At 32.2% G+C, this 22,785-nt stretch overlaps 1 protein-coding gene across 4 annotated transcripts in view; it reads left to right on the forward strand.

Annotated features, from left to right (window-relative positions):
* Window positions 1-809: 809 nt before the first annotated feature.
* LOC551597 (cysteine-rich venom protein) overlaps window positions 810-22,785 on the forward strand; it is a 114,028-nt gene continuing 92,052 nt past the window's right edge. The window contains exons 1-2 of one of the 4 annotated variants that reach the window (XM_016911319.2): window positions 810-931; window positions 1,017-1,073. The gene's annotated coding sequence lies outside the window, so the exon portion shown is untranslated. Of the gene's footprint in view, window positions 932-1,016; window positions 1,074-13,689; window positions 16,009-22,785 lie in introns of those variants that run through there. The other 3 variants (XM_016911321.2, XM_016911322.2, XM_623988.6) reach the window with 3 other exon arrangements.

Consider the following 22,785-nt stretch of genomic DNA (forward strand, 5'->3'; position numbering starts at 1 on the left):
TATCGTTTACTTATAATATCAGTCATCACTAATGATATTCGATTTCGATTTCGACGTCCAAAGACCATGAATTCATAGAATCATGCGAAATTATGAGAATAACTATTATTTTCTTTCAACGGATAAAGAAAATTAAAATTAAGATTACTTACAATACCAATGATATTTTGATATTCGATATCATTTCGATGTCCAAAGATCACGAATCCATAGAATCACGCGAAACTACGAAAATAACTATTAAAAATCTTCTTTATAAAATAATTAAAAATCACGAATTCCAGCTAAGCTACAAGAATAATTACTAAAAATTTTCTTTTCAACGGATAAAAAAAATTAAGATCAAGATTTATCGATTACTTACAATATTAAAATTATCACCCAATAATATTTCGATATCATTTCGACGTCCAACGGAAAGATCACGAAGATCGTGAATACATTCTACGTTATTAAGGAATATTTAAACATTTAAGAGAATATGGAGATAGGCGATAATTAAAATTCATAAGAGCTGCGATTGAGAATAACTACAACGACGGGTTAACAGGCGTCACAATAAAAAATCACTACAAATTACGCATAATTTATCAGAGAAACACGCGGAAACGTCCATTTTTCAATCAGTCATGTCGCCTCGGACCGCGACCGGGAAACTCTTGATTCTCTTCTGCTGCGAGGATGATTTAAACGCGTTGTATCGGCCATTTAACGGAGGCATTATTAGCCCAAGGTTCCTTGCCGATTATCGTTCATCAGTAGAAGGAATCACGAACGTTTCCAAAGCCTATAAAAGATGGGATAGCGGACGGATCGTGCTAGTGTTACACGGACATTCGATCCAACCTTCGATCCGTTTCCTTCATTTCCAAACTTTTTTATCCGAATCGTGATCTTTAACATTGTCTTTCGATCGTAAGTTCGACAAACGGTACGTGTATCGTTGTAAAAGTAACTCTTCACGTTATTTATTCTTCCGTTAAATTTTGTTGTTGTTGTTTATTTTTTCTTTATAGGAAGAAACAAACGATGGATGAGCAGAGTGGAAGAATCGAAAATTGAAACAAGAATTGGTGAGTGTGTTTCTATCTTTGATAATTAAAATTCTTCTTTAAACGAAAAGAAGAATTCTATTCTCTCAAGTTTTGTGCAATTTCTTCTCTCTTCGAATGTTGCTTACGTATTCGACACGATGTCGTTACACGCAATGTATATAATATCAATTTCATATTAGGGTAACGATAGTAGGTAGTGATAATAGAGAGTGCTATATTCCCGTAATAGGGGGTTTAGATAGCGGAACATTCGAACGGTAGGACGTTTAGATAGCAGGTGTTCGAATAATGGAAATTCTACCGCGTATTGCATGCAGCTGGTGCGATAATTTCGTCCACTTACTACTTGCTATTTTGATTTTTAACCGATCAAGATATTACATTATATTTATTCACATACAGTTACAGTTTTATTTACACGTCTCGAGAATTATTATTAATATATTAAATTAAAGAAACGATGATTTGGATGCTTATTCGTCGAATTTAGATCCATACTTGCTTTTGCAACATGTGAATATATATTTCTTTTATTAATTCTATGCAAAGAAATATCGAAGAAAATTCATTTCAATGCATTTCAAAATACTGTCTATCTCGATGTTTTTTTCACCTTGTGTATTGGTTTCATATTATATTAGAGCTATAAAACCATGGAAAATTAAAACGTAAATCTTTTATCACTTTTCGAACACCGTGCATACTGTCTGCGTTATATATCGTTTATTCAAAAGTGATAAATGTTCGAAAGAGCTATACGTTGAAAAAATTATTATTTCATATTGAAAAAATTCTATCTATCAAAATGGTTTTTAATTTCATACCTTGTATTCTCTATAGAAATTTTGAATATATAAATTAAATTATTTTATCTTCATTATTATTATCTAGTTAAACAAACTTTTTAATTTTCTCATCGATATAACAACAATAATAATAATAATGAGAATTTATACATTCTATACATTAAATATATTTAAACGATAATTCAATAAAACTTTCCTAATTTCTATCAATTTCTAACTTAATTAATTTACAATTCTATACAACTTTAAAGAAGAACATTTGAATATTTATAAAATAAACTTCTTCAATTTTTTTTTTAAATCACGATTTCCAATTTAAGAGAACCATCCTATACAATTCGTATAAATTCTTAATTTCGATCAACCAACACCGAATAAATTTCTCGAAAAGAAACGCACAAACGGCTCGAATATTTAAACAATAATCAACGACACTGGATGCAAGTCGTACAATCCATGTCGGATTTCCAACGGGATGGGGAGGGGGAGAGGGAAAAAGTGGATTTCCGGATTTAATGGGGGAGCCGGATGACCGGCTCGAGAGCTAGTCTTCGCCCGGAAATGGTTTTAACGAGGTGGGTTCGACGCGTGGAAAGCGCGAAGAATCAAAGAAAGAAAGAAAGGAAAAAAATGATGGTGGACGAAAGTGTTCGGGGGATAATCGCCCCTCGCGCGTGCCGATTGATGGAACTCAGCTTCTCGTCGAAATTGTAACGCGTTGAAGGGTCGTTACTGTATATATATGTTGAAAACGTTCGAGAGTTGTTCCAGAGAGGACACGGTGCTGTTATTATACGCGGTATTATTCTTCGAGTATCGGTTCACGTTTACGCTCTCGTGTAGATCGTAGAAGGTAGCTAACAGGTTCATACTGTCTGTCGATAAATTAATAATTTTTATACAAAAATTCTACTTTGAATTTATTTTAGTGTTTAAGCACATAAAATTTTGAATTTTATAGTATTAATTAAATTAACAAATTGGATATTAGTTAATAATAACGTTTAAATTGCATATAATATTATATCTAAAAAGTAATATGTCTGATAAAAGAAATATTTTGATAAAATATTCATGTGTATATTTAATTATATACTATTACTTATTTTCTTCATAAATTTTAAATATCACTGATTTATTTATCTTTTGCGTTGATAATGAATTCTAATAACATCTTTATCCAATGAATACTAATGGAATTTGGTACTATCATTAGAATTAGATTAATTAATATTAAATCTACAAACAAGATTCCAAAATTAATCTGCTATATAGTATCAGTAATTTCCAGAATTTTCTTATTCTTCATAATTATTGTATATTTATCATCAATTAGATTCATTAAATCGGATATTCTTTAGTTTATAGTTCAAATTATATTTTTTTCCTAAAAATTTGAAGTTTTCCTTTTTTTCATTTGAATAATTTTCTCTTATGAAATAATAAACTGAAAACAAATCTTTTTAATATCAACATTAATTAAATTTATTCCAATCTATACAATAGTTTCAATAACTAAAATTAACTCGTGAACTTTATTTTTCTTAATTGCAAATAGATTATATATTTCATTTTATGCAAATAAATTTTATACTTTAAAAAAATTATTAGCATGTTCAACAATTTTTAACTCATTTTATTTTATTTTTATCTTAGAGATTTAAATAAAAATATATTTGTTGTTATAATTATTTTATATTCAATTAATTATTTTTTATTAATTAGATTCTTAAATAAATTCAATATTTTAATTTTAATAAAATTTTAATTTTATATTTTATAATAAATATCAATTATATACATTTTTAAGTTTATATTTAAGTTAATATTTAATCATGCAATATATCCAATTTTATTAGTTTTTGAAATCAAATGAAATTTAATTTTCATAATATTAGTTAGAGCTAAAACTTATAACTGAGTTTTATTTTTTTTAATACTTTCTAAAATATTAATAATTTGAAATTATATTATTATTTTAAAACATGTATTCTTAAAAATAAATTTTTATAAAAATAATTTTCTTGATGACAAAGATAATAAATACATATATCATAGCTATTTTGCACTTATTATTACTATCATTTAGTGTTTCATTTGTTCTTGTATTAAACTTTATCTAAATTATTATAATTAAAAATTAATCTTTAAATTTAATAATCTTTAAGATCGTATATTCCTGGATAGTATAATTTAGATAAAGAGAAAGGATGAAATTATATAAAGAATTTTTTTAAAAAAATTTATTAAACATTCTTCCCATCGAAACTTTTAATATCGTCGATATCTTCTTTTCTTCTTTTCAAGATAATAATTAGGGAAGAAGGAATCTGTTCGTTAATATTAATCTTCGATAAATCGTAGTAACGATTTTTCTGAAATTGTATTTAGAACGAAAAGTTAGAAAGGATGAATGTTTGCGTAAAGGGATTACATTTCCATTCCGATTCCAGAGAATGTTCCATCGAACTTTGTTTATTAATATTTATATTTGAAATTGTTACACTGACTTTCGAGAAGACTTTTAAAAACAAAAAACCGAGCGAAATTTTAATGAAGTTTCTTTCTTTCTTTCTTTCTTTCTTTGTCTGGGAAGGGAAACTTTCTGAAACGGAGAAAGGGAGAAAGAGAGAGCAGCAGTTTTTCATAAAAATCTCCCCCGGCTATCTCGCCGGTGGAGATCTGACTCGGTTGCACTGGGATTAAAACGCTTTTCGAGTTTGTCCCGTTGCTCTCGATTTTGATATGAAACGTGCTCCGAGGTGTTCAAGTTAGATGTTGGTGAATAGGAATAGATAGGATAAAGATAGGGGGAAAAAATGGAAATGACAGAGCGTATCTGGTTAATCGAATGGGATTACCTATATCGTTTCGAGGATGCATAATAAATCAAAAGGGGTGGGTGGGTAAAATTGGATGTCCTTTCGACCTCCTTTCAATCCGCTAACGTATTATTCCACGTTAGATGTCACGTACTTGATTGAAAATTATCCAACTGCTTCTATAATCATCCTATTAAAATTTTTATCCCCTCCAAAAATAGATCGATTATAATCCGTTCAATTTGAAACGACAAATAAATAAAGAAATTGCCAAGGAGATATTAAATCCTGAAAAAAAAAAAGAAACAACGTAAGAAGCTGTTATGCTTTCTCCCGATTGGAACACCAATTTCATTTTTCCACTCTTAAGAAAAGAAGATTGAGAAGAAAGGAGGAGAGAGGTTTGTCTTTGCTCGAATACTGCGATTGAAAAGAGTCAAGGTCGGTAATTAGGAGGAAGTTTCGTCGTTTTTATTTTATCATATTAATCATTTATTTCTCGTGACAGGTTGGAAAATTGAAAACGTGTTTACCCCGTAATGAGAGTCTGGAATTTTTTTTTCTTCTTCTTCTTTTTTCCTCTCTCGTGTTAATCAAGTTACCGCCTCGTTTCGATCTGAGAGACTAAAAAAATATCGAAGATCCCTGAAATCCCGTGAAGATAGCAATATCGTCCGAAGAGAGGAACAAATGTGTTTTTATTAGCATTTCTTCCTTTCAGTTGGGTCAAATCGAATTCTAAGACTCGATTATTCTCTGCATCGAGATAAAACTTGAAAGATATTTCTTTCACGAAAATTTAAGTACTTTGTATTGGGTTAAGAAATCTCATAATATATCGAATATCTCGATTTGTAATATTCGTAAAATATGGGATACTTTAAAAAGAATAATACACGAAAGTTGTACGAAGATCGATTATTTTGCAATTGAAGAATTCTAGAACTATCAAATTTTGAATGGATAATCATTTTCGTTCAAAAGATAAATTAGATTAATTTCCAGAATGAAAATTTCGATTTTCAACGATTACAAAATTAAAAAAAATTCAGATTAATAAAAGTTTAAGAGACCAGAAAGAGACATTCGAGTTATATTAATACAATTCGAAAATAATAATTTCCAATTTTAACAATTTAAAATTCGATGCTAAAATAATCATCGATCAAAAAAAAGAGAGGAATCGTAATAAATCCTCGGATTCGAAAATACCTCGTCAACATTGACGACCCCCTGTCACGCCACGAATCGATCCAAGCTCGAATCGATACGAGACGAAGACAGCAATCAAGCGTACCAATCAAAAAAAAAAAAAAAGTCGTGTTTTCACGAAACACAGGGAGGGATGAAAAGATGCGATCGAAAAGGCAGTATGCAACGGTTGATGACACCGATCGTTTGGATATGGGACACGGGCATACGGCTGCCGGCCATATCCGACGTTTTGCAACGATGACGCGCGCCACGTCAAACAGAGATTTCGGTTTCGCCTGTCATTTTCGAAAGTTTTGTTACACAGGGCGGTGACTCGTGGAAAATCTTGCTATTTTGATGGATGGAACAACATCTTGCGCGACATATTATCTCCGAATATTATCCAGTTTCCACAAAATTCGCGTCAAAATTCTCCCTTTTTTTTTTTTTTTTTACTTTTATCCTTTGTTATCCACGTGGATCGATGATTCGTTTCATTGTTCCCAATTTTTCAAAGAGTTTCTATGAAAATGCGCGGGAAACGGGATGATTTATTCATCTCAAGGCGGTTTTAATTGAGAAGAATTTCGCTTTTGGCTTGTATAGCGATTAATCTAGGGGAAAATTCGTGTTCATCGTGGTTGAGCTTGATTAATCGATAAGGGTATTGTTGTTGTCGAGCGTAATTTCGAGGGAAGAAGAATTTTGTTCTGAATTTTGAGAGTTCTAATCAATAATAGTACCGAATAATCGAGCCAGTTTTTTTTGAGAAGGGAAGAAAGAAATTGGATGGGATCAGACGATTTGTATTTTTCTACTATAATTCGTAATTTTTGATACTTTTTTCTTTTATCGCTATCCGATATGCGTTTAAAATGTAAATTGTACGACAGATACCTATTATTCTCTGATCGATAGATTCGATGTTTATTAACGAGTTGGTTGAAACAATTAGAAGCACGCTTTTGTTATGGAGGAAGCGATGAAATGGTTTCGAGATTGTACCAGAGGAAAATGGAATACTAATCAATTGCCTAATATACTGTTAATTACATCTCTCTTGACTTTCGTGAAATTATTTCATCTATAAGCTTATACATTTTTTACAATTTCTGTTAGAATAATTATTTACGTAAAAAGATACCTGCCTTCGATCTTGATGATTTTTTTTTTAAATACGTTAATCAAATTCCTTAAAAAATTATTGACAAAATTCTTCGAAACATTTTAGGTTAAGTTCAAGTCAGGTCAATTTTAATCAAATTTATTTGCTACGAATAATTTTAGATGAAATTAAACTCGGAATTTGTTCAATTTCCGACTTCGTAGTTTATATTCAATTTTAGGTTAGGTTAAGTTAATCAAGATCGCGTTCCTTAAAAAATTATTGACAAAATTCTTCGAAATATTTTAGATTAAGTTCAAGTCAGGTCAACTTTAATCAAATTTATTGCTACGAATAATTTTAGATGAAATTAAACTCGGAATTTGTTCAATTTCCGACTTCGTAGTTTATATTCAATTTTAGGTTAGGTTAATCAAGATCGCATTCCATGAAAAATTATTGACAAAATTCTTCGAAATATTTTAGATTAAGTTCAAGTCAGATCAACTTTAATCAAATTTATTGCTACGAATAATTTTAGATGAAATTAAACTCGGAATTTGTTCAATTTCCGACTTCGTAGTTTATATTCAATTTTAGGTTAGGTTAGGTTAACCACTTCTCGATGAACCAAGTAAAATCTTACGCGATATTATTCAGCTTTTCAATATAATCTTGACAGTATGATTAAGAAAAATCATCGAGATTGAAGAATTTTTCCTAATTTTCGTAACTGATTTGATCGAAAAACGCTTCGATCCCCTGTTTGCCTCGAAATTCAAACACGATGTAACAAACTTGGCCCGATTTCGAACCGTAAAATATAATATTCGGTTTGCACGCGTATATATTCGAACGTATCTAGTGTTCCCGAGTAACTCGAAAACAGCGAATAATAAACTCGGTTGAATAAATCTCGCAAATTCCTTAATTGCTTCAGCAACTAGCAGCTTCATAACTTGACTCCGTTTCAAGCATCGGGGAGAAAATTAACAAGATTTCGTGCCTTCGGTGTTCATGTTTTTCAATGGGACAACGCTATTTTGGTTACCTACCGTACACTTCCCCCCCTCCTCTCTCCTGTTCTTCTCTCCCCCTTCCTTCCTCTCCTCGAAAACTAATCTATCCGTAATTGGGTTAATATCTTCTGTACCCGTGGAATATTTCTTCAGGGAAATTAACTTTGTTAAATAATTATCAATTCTCTCCTTTTCTTTCTTTTTCTTTTTTTTTTAATACTTTGAAATAGCGGCTCTTATAACACACTTTTCTGAAAATGTTTTAATCGAGATTTACAATCGATTACCATTATTTTATCGAGTAAAAATTTTTAGAAATTTCAATCGTTGGATGAAATTTTTTTTAGAAATCGACAGAGAATGGAACGAAATTTTGAATTATTTGAATATCGTGTCAAATGTCGAAACGTTCGGATTAAAACATATCTTTCACTCGATCTTGGTGTAATTCATCTTGGCGCAAATACTTCTTCAGTAGCTCTACTTTTTTTCACTCGTTCATTCGAAAAAGGGAACACAAGGATTCCTTCTTTACTCTTTCGGTTTAAAGGTATGAAATAACCGTGCATTGACTCGCGAACGAGCATCATTTTTCACTTTTTCCACGTTACGTACAACGAGGTAGTAATTCGAGGAGAAACGATGTCTTCGATTCGAGGAACACGCATTCGGATCGAATCGAATCGAAGATCGAAACTCCCGTCGCGATTGGATTTTTCAAGGTTGATTTGGAAGAAAGATTTATTTCCCTATGTTTTTCCTTTGTTTTCCACGTCGAGTTTATGGCTAGTTACTCGTCGAGAGTAGATAGTTTGTTTTATTCGGGAATATCGATACTTTTTTTTTTTTTTTTTACGTGTGTTTACGTTGAAATTCATTAATATCGCGTAAATATTCGTTTTTCATTCTATGTGGAAGGGGATATCGCTTGTGAGATGGATAGGTTGAAATTTGTGCGCATAAAAAGAAGGAGGGAGGAAAAATTTTTAATTGTTATTTGCAGTAGCCAATTTTCGCGCGAATATTTCCCAATTTAACCCCTTTTTTCACAATATTCCGCTCGTTTCATCGCCCTTTAATTTAACACGAACGATTAATTTCCCGTTTTCCAAACTCCTACTCCTCACGAAATTTCTTTCGTTTACGAACGAAAAACTATCTCATTCATCAATCGTTCATTTTCTCGATAATCCCAATCTCTCCATCCTCTTTCTCGCTTTAATAAAATTCACGTGTGCAATGCACATTTTTTCATCGCTCAATGTTATATCAAATTAAATAAACATCTTATCGTACTAATCGATGTATATATTGATCACGTGTCATCAAAACATTAGAAATAAATACTTGCAGTTAATAATACATAACTCTTGTGTATCGTACTAATCTTATCGTACTAATCGATGTATATATTGATCATCAAATCGCTAAAAATAATTATTTCTCATTTGCAATTACGATACACACTGGATATCGTATTAATCTTATCGTACTAATCGATGTATATAATCGATCATCAAATCGTTAGAAATAATTACTTCCCACTTGCAGTTACACTCAACAACACTCTTGATGTATCGTACTAATCTTATCGTACTAATCGATGTATATATCGATCATTAAATCGTTAGAAATAATTACTTGCAGTTACAATACACAACGAAACTCTTAGTGTATCGTACTAATCTTATTGTACTAATCGATATATGATCACGTGTCATCAAATCGTTAGAAATAATTACTTCTCACTTGCAGTTACAATACACAATAACACTTTTAGTGTATCGTACTAATTTTAATGTATATATTATTATATATATTATATATAATGTATATAATGTATATATAATGTATATATTATATAATAATTAATGTATATATCGATCACGTGTCATCAAATCATTAGAAATAATTAATTGTAGTTACGATACACAACGACTCTTGGTATAGTGCTAATCTTATCGTACTAATCGATGTATATATTATTAGAAAATCGTTAGAAATAATTAGTTCTCACTTGCAGTTACGATACCCACATTGGGTATCGTATTAATCTTATCGTACTAATCGATGTATATATTATTAGAAAATCGTTAGAAATAATTACTTCTCACTTGCAGTTAACATACACAACAACACTCTTGGTGTATCATATTAATCTTATCGTACTAATCGATGTATGCAACATACAACATACATGATGTATATACAATATACAACAACACTCTTGGTGTATCATATTAATTTTATCTAATTGATGTATATATCGATCACGTGTCATCAAATCATTAGAAATAATTACTCGCAGTTACGATACACAACGACACTCTTGGTGTATCGTATTAATCTTATCGTACTAATCGATATATGATCACATGTCATCAAATCGTTAGAAATAATTACTTGCAATTACACAACGACGCTCTTGGTGTATCGTACTAATTTTATCTAATCGATGTATATATCGATCATTAAATCATTAGAAATAATTACTTCTCACTTGCAGTTACGATACCCATTGGGTATCGTATTAATCTTATCGTACTAATCGATGTATATATTATTAGAAAATCGTTAGAAATAATTACTTCTCACTTACAGTTACGATACACAACATTCTTGGTGTATCGTGCTAATTTTATCTAATCGATCACGTGTCATCGAATCGTTAGAAATAATTACTTGCAGTTAACAACACTCTTGGTGTCGAATAGCACGAATATATCGCGTCATATATCGAACAAATTAACTGCAATCGGCGTTTTGATCGCGAAACGAGGATGATCGTCTTCGTACAGCAAAGATTTTTCGTCACGCGATACGAACACTTCCAATTAACAATATATAATAGTACACGATTCGTCGTGCATCATATCAGATAGCACGAACGGATCCTGATCCATCGTTTAGAAAAGATAACCGTAAGAATCTTCGTAGACGAAACTTTTCTAGGAAACGTTCTCTATCAACAGGAATACGTTCGTGCGAGCACCACGCACCACGTCCAATAAACGAACACTGATTCGCGTGCCTTATCTTCGTTTGTGAAACGAAAGATAAAGCGAAGATAAAAGATGACTTAATTTTTACTCTATGCGTCGTACGAATCTTAAACTAATTAACAATAGGAATGTTCGTGACGTTTAATGTAACGTATTTGTAAAAGAAAGAAGATAGTTGTAGCGAAATTTTTTCCTCCTATCGTCAATTGCATTATATGGAATAGAATGGATCCTAATTCACGTGTTCATTATTTTTGGTTTGCAAAAGGACGAAGATAAAAGTCGACTTAATTTTTGCTCGTTGCGTTGTACGAATCTTAAACTAATTAACTAACTAATTAACTAATAGGCAGGAATGTTTGTTTAATGTAACGTGTTTGCAAAAGAAGGAAGACGTAGCAAAACTTTTTCCTCATCGAACAATACCTATCAATTGTATTAGCTGGATGTTCTAATTTACGTTTATTATTTTTGATTAATAAGAGACGATTTAATTTTTGCTCGTTGTGTCGTAGAAACCGTAAAGTAATTAACAATAGACAGGAATATTCGTAACGTTTAATGTAAAGCTTTTGCAAAAGAGGGAAGGCAATCGTAGAAATTTTTTCCTCGTATTGTCAATTGCATTATATGGAATTGGATGAATGTTCTAATTCATTATTTTTGGTTTGCGAAGATAAGAGACGATTCAATTTTTGTTTGTATCGTTATACAAATATTGCCAATTTATTAATATAATAATATGTATTAATATAATAATATAATATATGTATTAATATAATAATCAATTTGTATAATTTTAATTCGTGTACGTCATCTTTGTTCGAAAGAAAGTGAGAATAATACTCAAGAGAATAATATTTATATGATATAATATAATATATGTAATAATATAATAATCAATTTGTATAATCTTGAAAGAAAAGAAAGAAAGTAAGAATAATACTCAAGAATACGCGTGAATCTTAATCCATATGGATTCTTTTCCTTTGGAAAGGAGCGAAGATAAGAGACAATTTAATTTTTTCTCATTAAACAATTAACAATAGAATTGCGTGAATCGTATCGAACAGCATGATAAACGAATTCCAATCCATCTTCCCTGTTTGCAAACGAGCCAAGATAAGAGATAACTTAATTTTTGCTCGTAAACAATTAACAATAGAATTTAGAAGCGTTAATAGCATCGTATAAATGGATCTGCGTGATCTTGTTATCGTCTTTACTCGTAAAACAGGGAAGATAATTGTAGCAAAATCTTTTCCTTATTACACAATATTGAAGAATACGCGTATATCGAACAGTATAATAAATGAATCTTAATTCGTCTTCATTTTTCCTCATATCGTTACATCATTCAAACATTCAATTAATAATAGACAGATACATTAAATGGATTTTAATTCGTGTGTGTCGCAAAAAAGTGAAAATAATTATCCTTCTAGCAAAACTTCTTCGTCATATAATACTCAAAAATACACTTGAGAAAATATAGAAATACATAGACATAATAAACGAATCCTGATCCATGTGCATCGTTTGCAAAAATCATTGTGTCATACAAATGTCTCACTTAACATAAATAGATCCTAATCTTGCACGTGTCACTTTTGCTCACGAAAGAGCAAAGATAATTCTTTCTTAGCAAAACTTTCTTTTCTTATCGTCACACAATATTCGAGAATGTTACATCATGAGTCATATACAACTGCATAATAAACAGACCTTGATCTATGTATATCGTTTGCAAAAATCATTGTATCATACAAACATTTCAATTAATAATAACTTAATAGCATAAATCGATCTTAATCACAAAACTTTTTCCTTACATCGTCACACAATACTCAAGAATACATCGTGAGTCATATGGAATGGTATAATAAATGGACCCTAATCCATCGTTTTCGTTTGCAAAAATTGTTGTGTCATACAAACATTTCAATTAAAATAAATAGATCTTAATCTGCATCATTTATCATTTTTGCTCGCAAATAAATAAAAATAATTGTCTTCGTAGCAAAACTTTTTCCTTGCATCGTCACAATACTTAAGAATACATGAATCGTATAAAACGGCATAATAAACGGACCCTGATCCATTATTTTCGTTTGCAAAAATCATTGCATCAATACAAACACTTCAATTAAAATAAATAGATCCTAATCTGCACGTGTCATTTTTGCTCGCAAGTAAGTGAAAATAATTTTATTAAATTATTTTAATTTATATACAATATTATAATTATTAATAATAATTAAATATTTTATTTTCGTAGTAAAACTTTCTTTTTCTATTGTCACACAATACTCAAGAATACATGAATCGTATAAAACGGCACAATAAACGGATCCTGATCCATTATTTTCATTTGCAAAAATCATTGCGTCATATAAACACTTCAATTAATAATAACTTAATAGCATAAATCGATCTTAATCCCAAAACTTTTTTCTTATATCATCACACAATACTCAAGAACACATGAATCGTATAAAATCGCATAATAAACGGATCCTGATCCATCGTTTGCAAAAATCATTGTATCATACAAACATTTCATCAATTAATAATAATTTAATAGCATAAATCGATCTTAATCAACGTATGTCGTATTTGCTCACAAATAAATGAAAATAATTGCCTTCAAAATTGCCTAACAAAATTTTTTCCTTAGATCGTCACAATAATTAATAATACATGAATCGTATAAAACGGCACAATAAACGAATCTTGATCCATGTGCATCGTTTTCATTTGCAAAAATCGTTGTGTCCTATAAACATTTTACTTAACATAAATAGATCTTAATCTGCACGTATCATTTTTGCTCGCAAATAAATGAAAATAATTATTTTTATAGCAAAACTTTTTCCTTACATCGTCACACAATACTCAAGAACACATGAATCGTATAAAACGGCATAATAAACGGACCCTGATCCATTATTTTTTTTTGCAAAAATTGTATCATACAAACACTTCAATCAACATAAATAGATCCTAATCTGCCGTATTACTTTTGCTCAAAGCAAAGATAATTCCTACCCTAAAACTTTCTTTTCCTATCTAATAAATCGAACACACGAATCATATAAACCGACATAATTAACCCTGATCCATCGTTCGCAAAACAGAAGCGTAATTCTTGCCCTTCGTTATCGAACGCGTGTATCGGGCTTCGCACACAAAAACCACCGTCTTGGCGCGCTTGCGAAGTTTTCGTCGTCCCTCCGCCCGAGAGGCGGCCGAGTTTGCGCCAGTTGGTCTCGCGCCGCACGGGGAGACGCGCGCCGCCGACCGCTCCGCTCCGCTTCCGGCCACCTCGCGCGCGCTCCTCGCCAGTCTCGCTCGTCCGCTCGTCCCACGCTCACGTCTACCGGCCGCTATGCCCGCCGACTCCAACTCGCGCCACCGCGCCACCGCTTGACGATCCGTTCTCGCTCCTCGCCCCCGCCTCACCCCTCCTCACCCCTCCCCGTCCGTTCTCTCCTCCCCCCGCCGCCGCTCTCTCGATCGTCGCGATCGCGTCCCCTTTCGCGTGAATCGCGGGTGTGTGAACAGAGAGGAGTTGGTTTGTGGAACGAAGCAGTGTTGGAAGAAGAATTGGCTGGAGAAAGGATGAACTGAACAGGGTTGGGATATATTTCTTCGAAGAAGAAGGAGGAGAGTGGTGCGAAATCGTGAGATTTGGAAAAATTTGGATGAATTTTGAATGTGGATGCGGGTCAGGGAAATGAGAATATTTGCAAGAATAAGTACGTATCTCGAAAGAATTGTTGAAAAAGATTGAACACGTAGGTTAGGTAAGAGGAAAACATCGTCGTCGAGGATCGTAGTAAGAAAAATCCGTGGGGAGAAGTATTATTTCTGGAGGATAAAAAATTCCAAGAAATTGCCGATTTTAATAATTCAATGGAATAATAATAATAATAATAATAATAATATTCGTAGGATCGATAAGATCTGAGAAAGAATTTATATAACGAGTTTCAGAGATCGAGAAGAAGAAGAATATTATCGCGCCAGGAATCGTAAATATTTCGAGAAAAATTATGGATCTTACGAATTCAATCGAAGAACGAGGATATCGTTGCCGTAAGATTTCGAAGATTTCGATCCTTGAATAATTCATATGCTCCAAGATTTGTATATAAAAAAAGAAGAAAGAAACATCGTTGCGGAGGATAATGAGATCCCAAAGAATTTTAATCCTCGTTTCTTCAAAGAATCTCATTGCGGAAGAATCGTAGGATATCTTCAGGTGTAGAATAATATAAAATTCTAGATTCAAAGTTACAAGAGGAACACAATGCTACAACGCTTGCCAGAATTATCGCGACAGGGTTAACAGTATCTCCAGGCTTTCGAGAGGTGGACGATCGCGAGGTTTAATCGGAGGCCTGTAAATCTCCTTTCGTGTCTCGCCTCCATTCCCGTAAACGTTTCAGATAAGTGGAAGAATAATCAAGTGAACCCATCTATTTACCGTATATATATATATATATGTATACCATCGAACACGTGCAAGAGGGAATCAAAAAGTGTTTTTTCCAAATGTATATTCATCTTCTTCAAACTTCTTTGCCCGAGTTTAACGAGCTCGTTTCTGCGTTGTAATATAACGAAGTTCTAAGAAATTCTAAGTCTCGATTTGGAGGAACGATAACGCGAATAAAAACGATAAACAGTGCGGAATTTGTGTCGATACAATTTTAGAGAGAGTGAGACGAGGATGAAAGGACGGATGGTTGGTGCGTCGTAGCAAGGTCGATGAAGATACGAGCTGGCCATACGGAAACTGGCCAAGGAAGTGTTCGGTTGGATTATTGACAGGAGGAGCTGGAAGAAAATGGAAAACGGGCCGATGAAACGTTCAGATTGGAAGGGTTGACGATTCGATCGTTTCGATTAATCGTTCGATAATACGTAATATACGTGATTTTCACCGATCCTGCGTGTCTTTTCTCTTTCCAGTTTTCGAGGATTCTTTCAAATCTGATCGGTGAGTTATTTGACTTTTTAAAATACGTCGATAACGAATCTTTCTAGTTTAAATTCCTATAAGAAATTTCGTATAATTTGGATTAATATTGGATAGATGTTTTTATCGGGAATAAATATCGAATAAATTGATATCTCAAACGTAGAATAAAGTTGGCAAATGACGACGAATCTTTGTTAGCTAAATTTCTGGTCGAATTAATATTGTTCGAGAGTCAACATATTTTTATATTATATATCGCAATTTGAAATAGATAATCGTAGATATTTTAGATAGAATTTTCGTAGCAATTGTTTTAATATCACTTTGCGCGTACAATCAGATTTTGAAATCAGATTTACGTTAGTGTACGAAAGTGAAATTTCAAGATCTCTATCCGTCTAATTAATCCGTTATTTATTTTAACGAAGATTCGTTTCCCGGAATTATGCGAAATAGGTCATCCAAGTACGCTAATCAATAATAAAACGAGGTATATTATTTTCCACGAATAATATCCATATATAGCATTAATAAATTATTCAAATATAGAGCGAAAAAAAAAGAGAAGAAATAAAAAAAGAAGAAAGAAGAACGAGTTTTCATATTTTTGACCCGAAAATGATTCCAATCCATGGGGCGGAAAATCTACATTTTTATTACACGAAATACACGTTCATAACGGGAGATCATTTACAAAACGTGTACGATTCGTAATTTCCAATTTGTCAAAATATGATACACACGCGAGTCTCCGACCTCGGTAAATATTTTCATCGATATTTCCTATCCAATTTTGTAATTTTCATTTGTTATTATTCTTTTGGTATTTTTTTTTCCCCTCCTCTCTCTCGGAACAAGCATATATATAAACTTGGCGTTGAAATTCGTGCTTCGTGGAACGTGTTTTGTTCACGTGCAGTGATTGATAAAATAACTGGACAAACGCGTTTCGACTTGGTTGCGTATATAACATGGACGTTCGCAAACTGATGTAAATATTTGCCTGGAAAATTAACCGAACAAAATTCCTCGTTTGTTTCCCTCTTCCCACGTTTACGATAAATTTTTATCCGAAAGTCTTTACGAATCGTTTGAATTTCTTCTCTAAAAGAAATAAACAGAGATTATTATTATTTTTAAATTTCAAACGTGAGAAAAAAGAATAGAATAGAAAAGTCACTCTTCTTTCGATTAATCTAAAACGAGTAAAAATTAAATCTGAAATGGAAGATAAAATGTCAAAGATGATAAAAAAAAAAAAAAAACGAATACGAGAGGAAAATTTAATTTTTTCGAATTTCATTGAATTTCACGGTTTGAATTTCGTAACGGTAATTAGACACGGATTAATTAATTTAAGGGATTGTCAGGTATAACGGAGGAAGAATTTTCTTCTTACAACGCGGAGGAAGTTTCTTATTCGTCGCGTGATAAGAAAGAAAAAGATGTCACAGCAATTCTTACAGTTAGTTGAGCTTCCAAGGATGGGAGCGGAGCAGGGGGTCGAAAAAAGTTGGGGAATTGAGTTATCTTCATATTTCCTCTTCTTATCGTCAAATCTAACGTGTCCTTTTATCCCGGCCGATACTTAAACTTTTTTAATCCTTATTAAATTTTATACCTTATAATCTTTTATACGCCGATCGAAGAAATTTTACATTTTTATCGGTAAAGAAAATTTTTTTAATTAAAACTTCAATCTTACATCCTAAGAATTCTCCTAAATTTTTATTCCGGGTTATCCAGGCCGCGCGAAAAGGAAATAAATTCCGATTCAAATTATATTTCCGTATCGGATAACTTTATCTTTATCTCCTTCGATCAAGATTCTTTAAATTTTGGATTTCGCATACTTTGAATATTTATGATAAATCGCATTCCACGTATATATATAACTTTTTCCTCGAGTTGAAAATTTTTATTCTCAAATTTTTCCACGAGAAAAAAGTTAAAATTCCTTTTTTTTCTTTTTTTAATTTTAACGAAATATAATAATTTTCCCAAATTTTCACGGATAATTGTCTCGGCCATCGAACGACAAATATCAAAAATAAAAAAAAAAAAAGGGGGAAAATAAACCAGTAATGTCAATTCCAAGTTACATTCCTGTCAAAGACAAGCTCGTAAATTTGTTCCAAATACCATGACGCGTTACATATCTGTACAATTCTATATACGCGACGATTCGGTTAAGCTATCTTCGATTCGGGTCAAATGTAAAAGCTCCTATTACGATTCACCAGTTAACCGCGAGTCTATGACCTGCATCTCGTGTTCGGATCGTGCTCGGTCGGCCAGGCAACTTTGCGTCCGTATTTTACATTTATGTGCAAAGATAAGTCCACCCTGTGTATCCGGTTTATTGTACGTCTCATCTGTATCGACTTTTCCGCACCACTTTCCATTCCTTCCCTTCTAGACATTTTTCTCTAAGTATTGCAATCTTACACACTCCACGTGGAACAGAATTTTAAAGAAAATCATCCAAAATAGACGCATACACATATAGTTCTTGAAAAGATTAAATTTTCAATGATTCGAATAATTTTTTTAAAAAACTTTTCAAAATTACAAATTTTAAATTTCGTAAGATCGTTTTGAAGATTTATTGTTAAGGTTTAGGTTAGGTTAGGTTATAAATTTATTTCGAATGGAATTATGGAATTATGGAATTTCGATAAAGGAAAAGTTATTTATGATCTATCGTGGTCACGAGATAATGAAGTCGTCAAAAAAGTATTGTGAATACAGATTTTCAATATCTATCTCGATAAAACTCGTCGAAATGAATTGATTTATAAAAATGTACGATTTATGAAAAAAAGAAAGAAAAAACAATGGAATAGTTTAGTTTGTGAATAATAAAAATATTTTACGAAATTTTAGAAAGCATCTCGTTGAAAAATGAAATTCTCGATATTGTTCATCGCGTATCAAATTGTCGGATCAAACATAACCTCAAATTAACGAACGGTGTCCCGTCAGAATTACGGATCGCGCGTGAATCTGAAAATGAAAAGAGTCAAAAATACAGAGAGCATACGTTGATAGATCCGAGTCACAAAACGAAATGGAATAACCAATAGCTTTTCAAACAATGACGCCGTTATTTGGATCGGTAATATCGGAGAGGACGCGGTTCGTTTCGAGTGCGTTTCCCATCCAACGTTTCATTTACGATATAATGCTGAATTTGGCGGAGTATCGTTTACGGTTTTTAAAACGGTTTTCCAGGATTTTTCGCGGGAACCTTTGTTTCCCGATTCGAGTGAACTCGCCGGGGCTACCAAGTTTTTCAAGCGGAGTTGGGCAGGGTTTTCTGCCATGGTCGTACGAATTTTCTTCCTTTTTTTATTTCTCTCTCTCTTTCTCTCTTCTCCCCTTTGTCTCTCGATCGAGATACGATTGTTTTCGATGATACGAGCGAGGGGAGGATGGAAATGCTCGATTGTTATTCGTTACGAGGAATAACATTTTTCTGTTTCTTTTGTAACAGGAGGAAATGTAAGAAACTCTTTTTCACGAAAGACTTTTGAAGAATGATTTTTATAAAAGAATTTCTTTGTACATTTTGCGAGTGATTTTCTTTTTCAATGTTATTGTTGAAAATTAAAAATTTTAAATATTGGAGCACGATAATAATAAAAGAATAGATTTGGATTTATTATTGTTTTTATTTCTTCTTTAATCTTATTGGAGATTATTTCTTATTTCGAATATTCACAAAAAAATTTTCGTATAAAAGTTCTTCCTCCGAATTTTATTCCTGTCCATTATTTTTCTAACGAGATAAATTTCATTCAGTGTTGGCAAAGAAATAAAGCAAAGACCACCATACACACATCTGTGCATCCACTAAATGCATTTCGACGTCATGTTAAGCGATAACGATTTTATTATCGTTTAAAAATAACGAATAAATGAAATAATAACGGTATAAAAAGAATTTTAATCGTACAACGGATACGCGACGAAAAAACATTTTCGAAAAAATTCAATTTTATATACATATATATATAGATATATAGATATTTGAACCGCCCAGTTACCCCAATGATACTCCTTTTGTCAAAATTTCACGCTATCAACGGAATCCAATTAAATATCGGATCTGCCTTTCGCGTATAATGGATTTATACAGGGAAGAAAAACCACATTTATCGATGGAAAAAAAAAAAAGAGAGAGAGAGAAAAAAAATATTTTAATTCGACAATTTTTCCCCAAAAACAAAAACAGCAAATCTTTCCCCTTTTTCCTTTTTTTTAACAATGTTTTTCAAAATGACACAACACTTTTATAATTCGATCAAGAGAATTTTCCCTCTCTTTCCATTTTTTTTCACTCTTCACTCTTGTCGTATTTCATACGCGAATCGCATACAAAAAAATTATCGAAAATTATTCGTTCGAATTCGAACGTAAAAAGCTTTAATATTAAAAAGAACGAGAGCAAAAAAAGGGGAGAGAGAGAGGAAAAATAACGCAAAATAAAATAAAATAAAGAGACGAAAAAAAAGAAAAAAGAATAGTTAAAAACAGTCGTTTGTTTTATTCGGTCGCGTTAAAGCATGAAATGAACTCTAATCGGTCAGTGTTGCGCGCGCCATCCAATCCATCCCCCTCTTTTGAAAATCGGATCGTATTTGGACAACTCGTTAAATATTTCACTCACAGGGTTTCCCCAAACCTGTGGCGGACTACTTTGCTTTACGTACTCGAAATTCTTCGTTAACGATTCCATCGACGCGTTATTTAATTTATTTAATTTATTTCCGGTCTCCAGAGGGGTGGAGACCGGTGCAAACAATCGGTGAAAATTGATGCTCGCCGATGCCAGTTTGTACCAGTATTCTCCACAAGTACAATTGTGGACTACGATTGTGCTAATTCACCAAGTTTTTCCACTTTTTTTTTTCTTTTCTCTTTTGGCTCCTTGATGTTTGAGTATAAATTTTTGTGATTTGTTAAAAATGTGAAAATTTCATAATATCGATGAATTGAGAATTTTTTTAATCCGATTGTACATTTTTGAAAGTATGTTTTTTTTAGACGATTCGATCTGATTATGAATCATGTTTTAATAGCAGATTCGTTTATTATTTTTATTTTTCTCTCAGACTCGAAATTTCTTTTTTAGAAACAAAGGCAAACGCGATCGTTTAACGATATGTACAGGAATGGAAAAGTTACAGATACCAAGTTTGTTTTTGGGGATCGTTAAATTTTTCCAGATAACAGATGCATTTAACGAATTGTTTGTGTTTATTAATTCGCTGATTCCGTAAATTTTTGATCTAATCATTCTGCTATTAAGTTTCCATATGCGTTATGTAAACATTTCAACACGTCGAATTCAAGATTCGTAGAGCATATAGTAGATGTATATATTATATTATTCCACGTAATATCAATACATTAACTTGGCCAGAATTTATCCTTGGAAAGAAAATATTCGACGATACATGAATTAATAAATAAATTTAAATTAAATTACTTTATTTTCTCTGATTTTTTTAAACAATTCCATCGTTTACAAAACAATCGTCCAACAATTTAATTAAATTGTTGATCACTTTCTTTATATCCTAAACGTTTTTACAAAAAATAAAAAAGGAATCGAATAGTAAAGTTTGGAAATTATATACTTCTAACGTTAATATTTCACCGGTGTTTTGCGTTAATGAATGAATTCCTGTCCCGGCAAATTGACAAAGATAAATTAAATGAAATCGGTGTTAAATTCCACATTCGTGCCAATCGTTAAATAACAACGAATTTCTGTTATAATAGAATACAATTAGTCGAATAACGATAATTGACGGGGATATTCCGTTGATTAAAGACCGATTTTATCGTATTTGCCCGCGAGATAGCAACAATAATGGATTCCCTGTGTGTGGATAAGTAATTCGAGCGAAAATATTTGTCGGAAAATTGAGATGGATAATTTACATATCGTTAAGCAGGGCGTGATATCAATACCGCATATTACACATTGTTCACGTTGCTTGTCCTCGGCCAAATCTACTTACGTCTCTTCATATAGAAAAAAAAGAATCTCGATCGAAAGAATTCCTTTCTGGAGATCCTTTCACTCCTCAATCAAAGTTAATTATAATGAAATATATATGCTAAAAAGATCTTTACCATTTCTTCCTATTTATAAAGCGGTCGAAAGAATTCCTTTCTGAATCCTTTCACTCCTCGATCAAAATTAATTATAATAAAATATATATAAAGATCTTTACCATTTCTTCCTATTTAAAAAGCTTCGAAAAATTATCTTACATTTTTTTAGAAATATTTCGCTTCATCCTATGCGAATAATTCGACAATTATTTTTTATTAATACAAAAATTACCATTGCACAATAATACGATCGAAGAAATGATCTGTCGATCGAAAGATTTGCTTAAATTATTATACGATTGTAGAAGAGAGGAAGAAGAAGAAGAAGAGGATTGAAAGTTTCCGGTAAAACGGAAAGGAAGAAATATTTTTTTTTCTTCCTTCGTGAAAATTATTTCAATTTTACAGTTATTTTCCTGGAAGAATTTATTTTTCAGGGTGGATGATGCTTGTCGTTACTCTCGTTTCTTCTTATTTAAACCGCATAAACTCGACGACTCGTACTCCACGTGAAAACAGAGCCGAGAAACAGTGAGCTCATTACGGTCCACTGTTTCTCGTTAGTTATCCGCTGTGTCGTCCCCAGCTATTCGCTCGGGGCAAAAATTATCTCGCCTCGAAAATTCCTTCCGTCGCGCTTTCTTTCCGCGATGACAATCGCGACGA

Source organism: Apis mellifera, linkage group LG3 (genome assembly GCF_003254395.2).
Source record: "Apis mellifera strain DH4 linkage group LG3, Amel_HAv3.1, whole genome shotgun sequence".
Taxonomy (NCBI): Eukaryota; Metazoa; Arthropoda; class Insecta; order Hymenoptera; family Apidae; genus Apis; species Apis mellifera.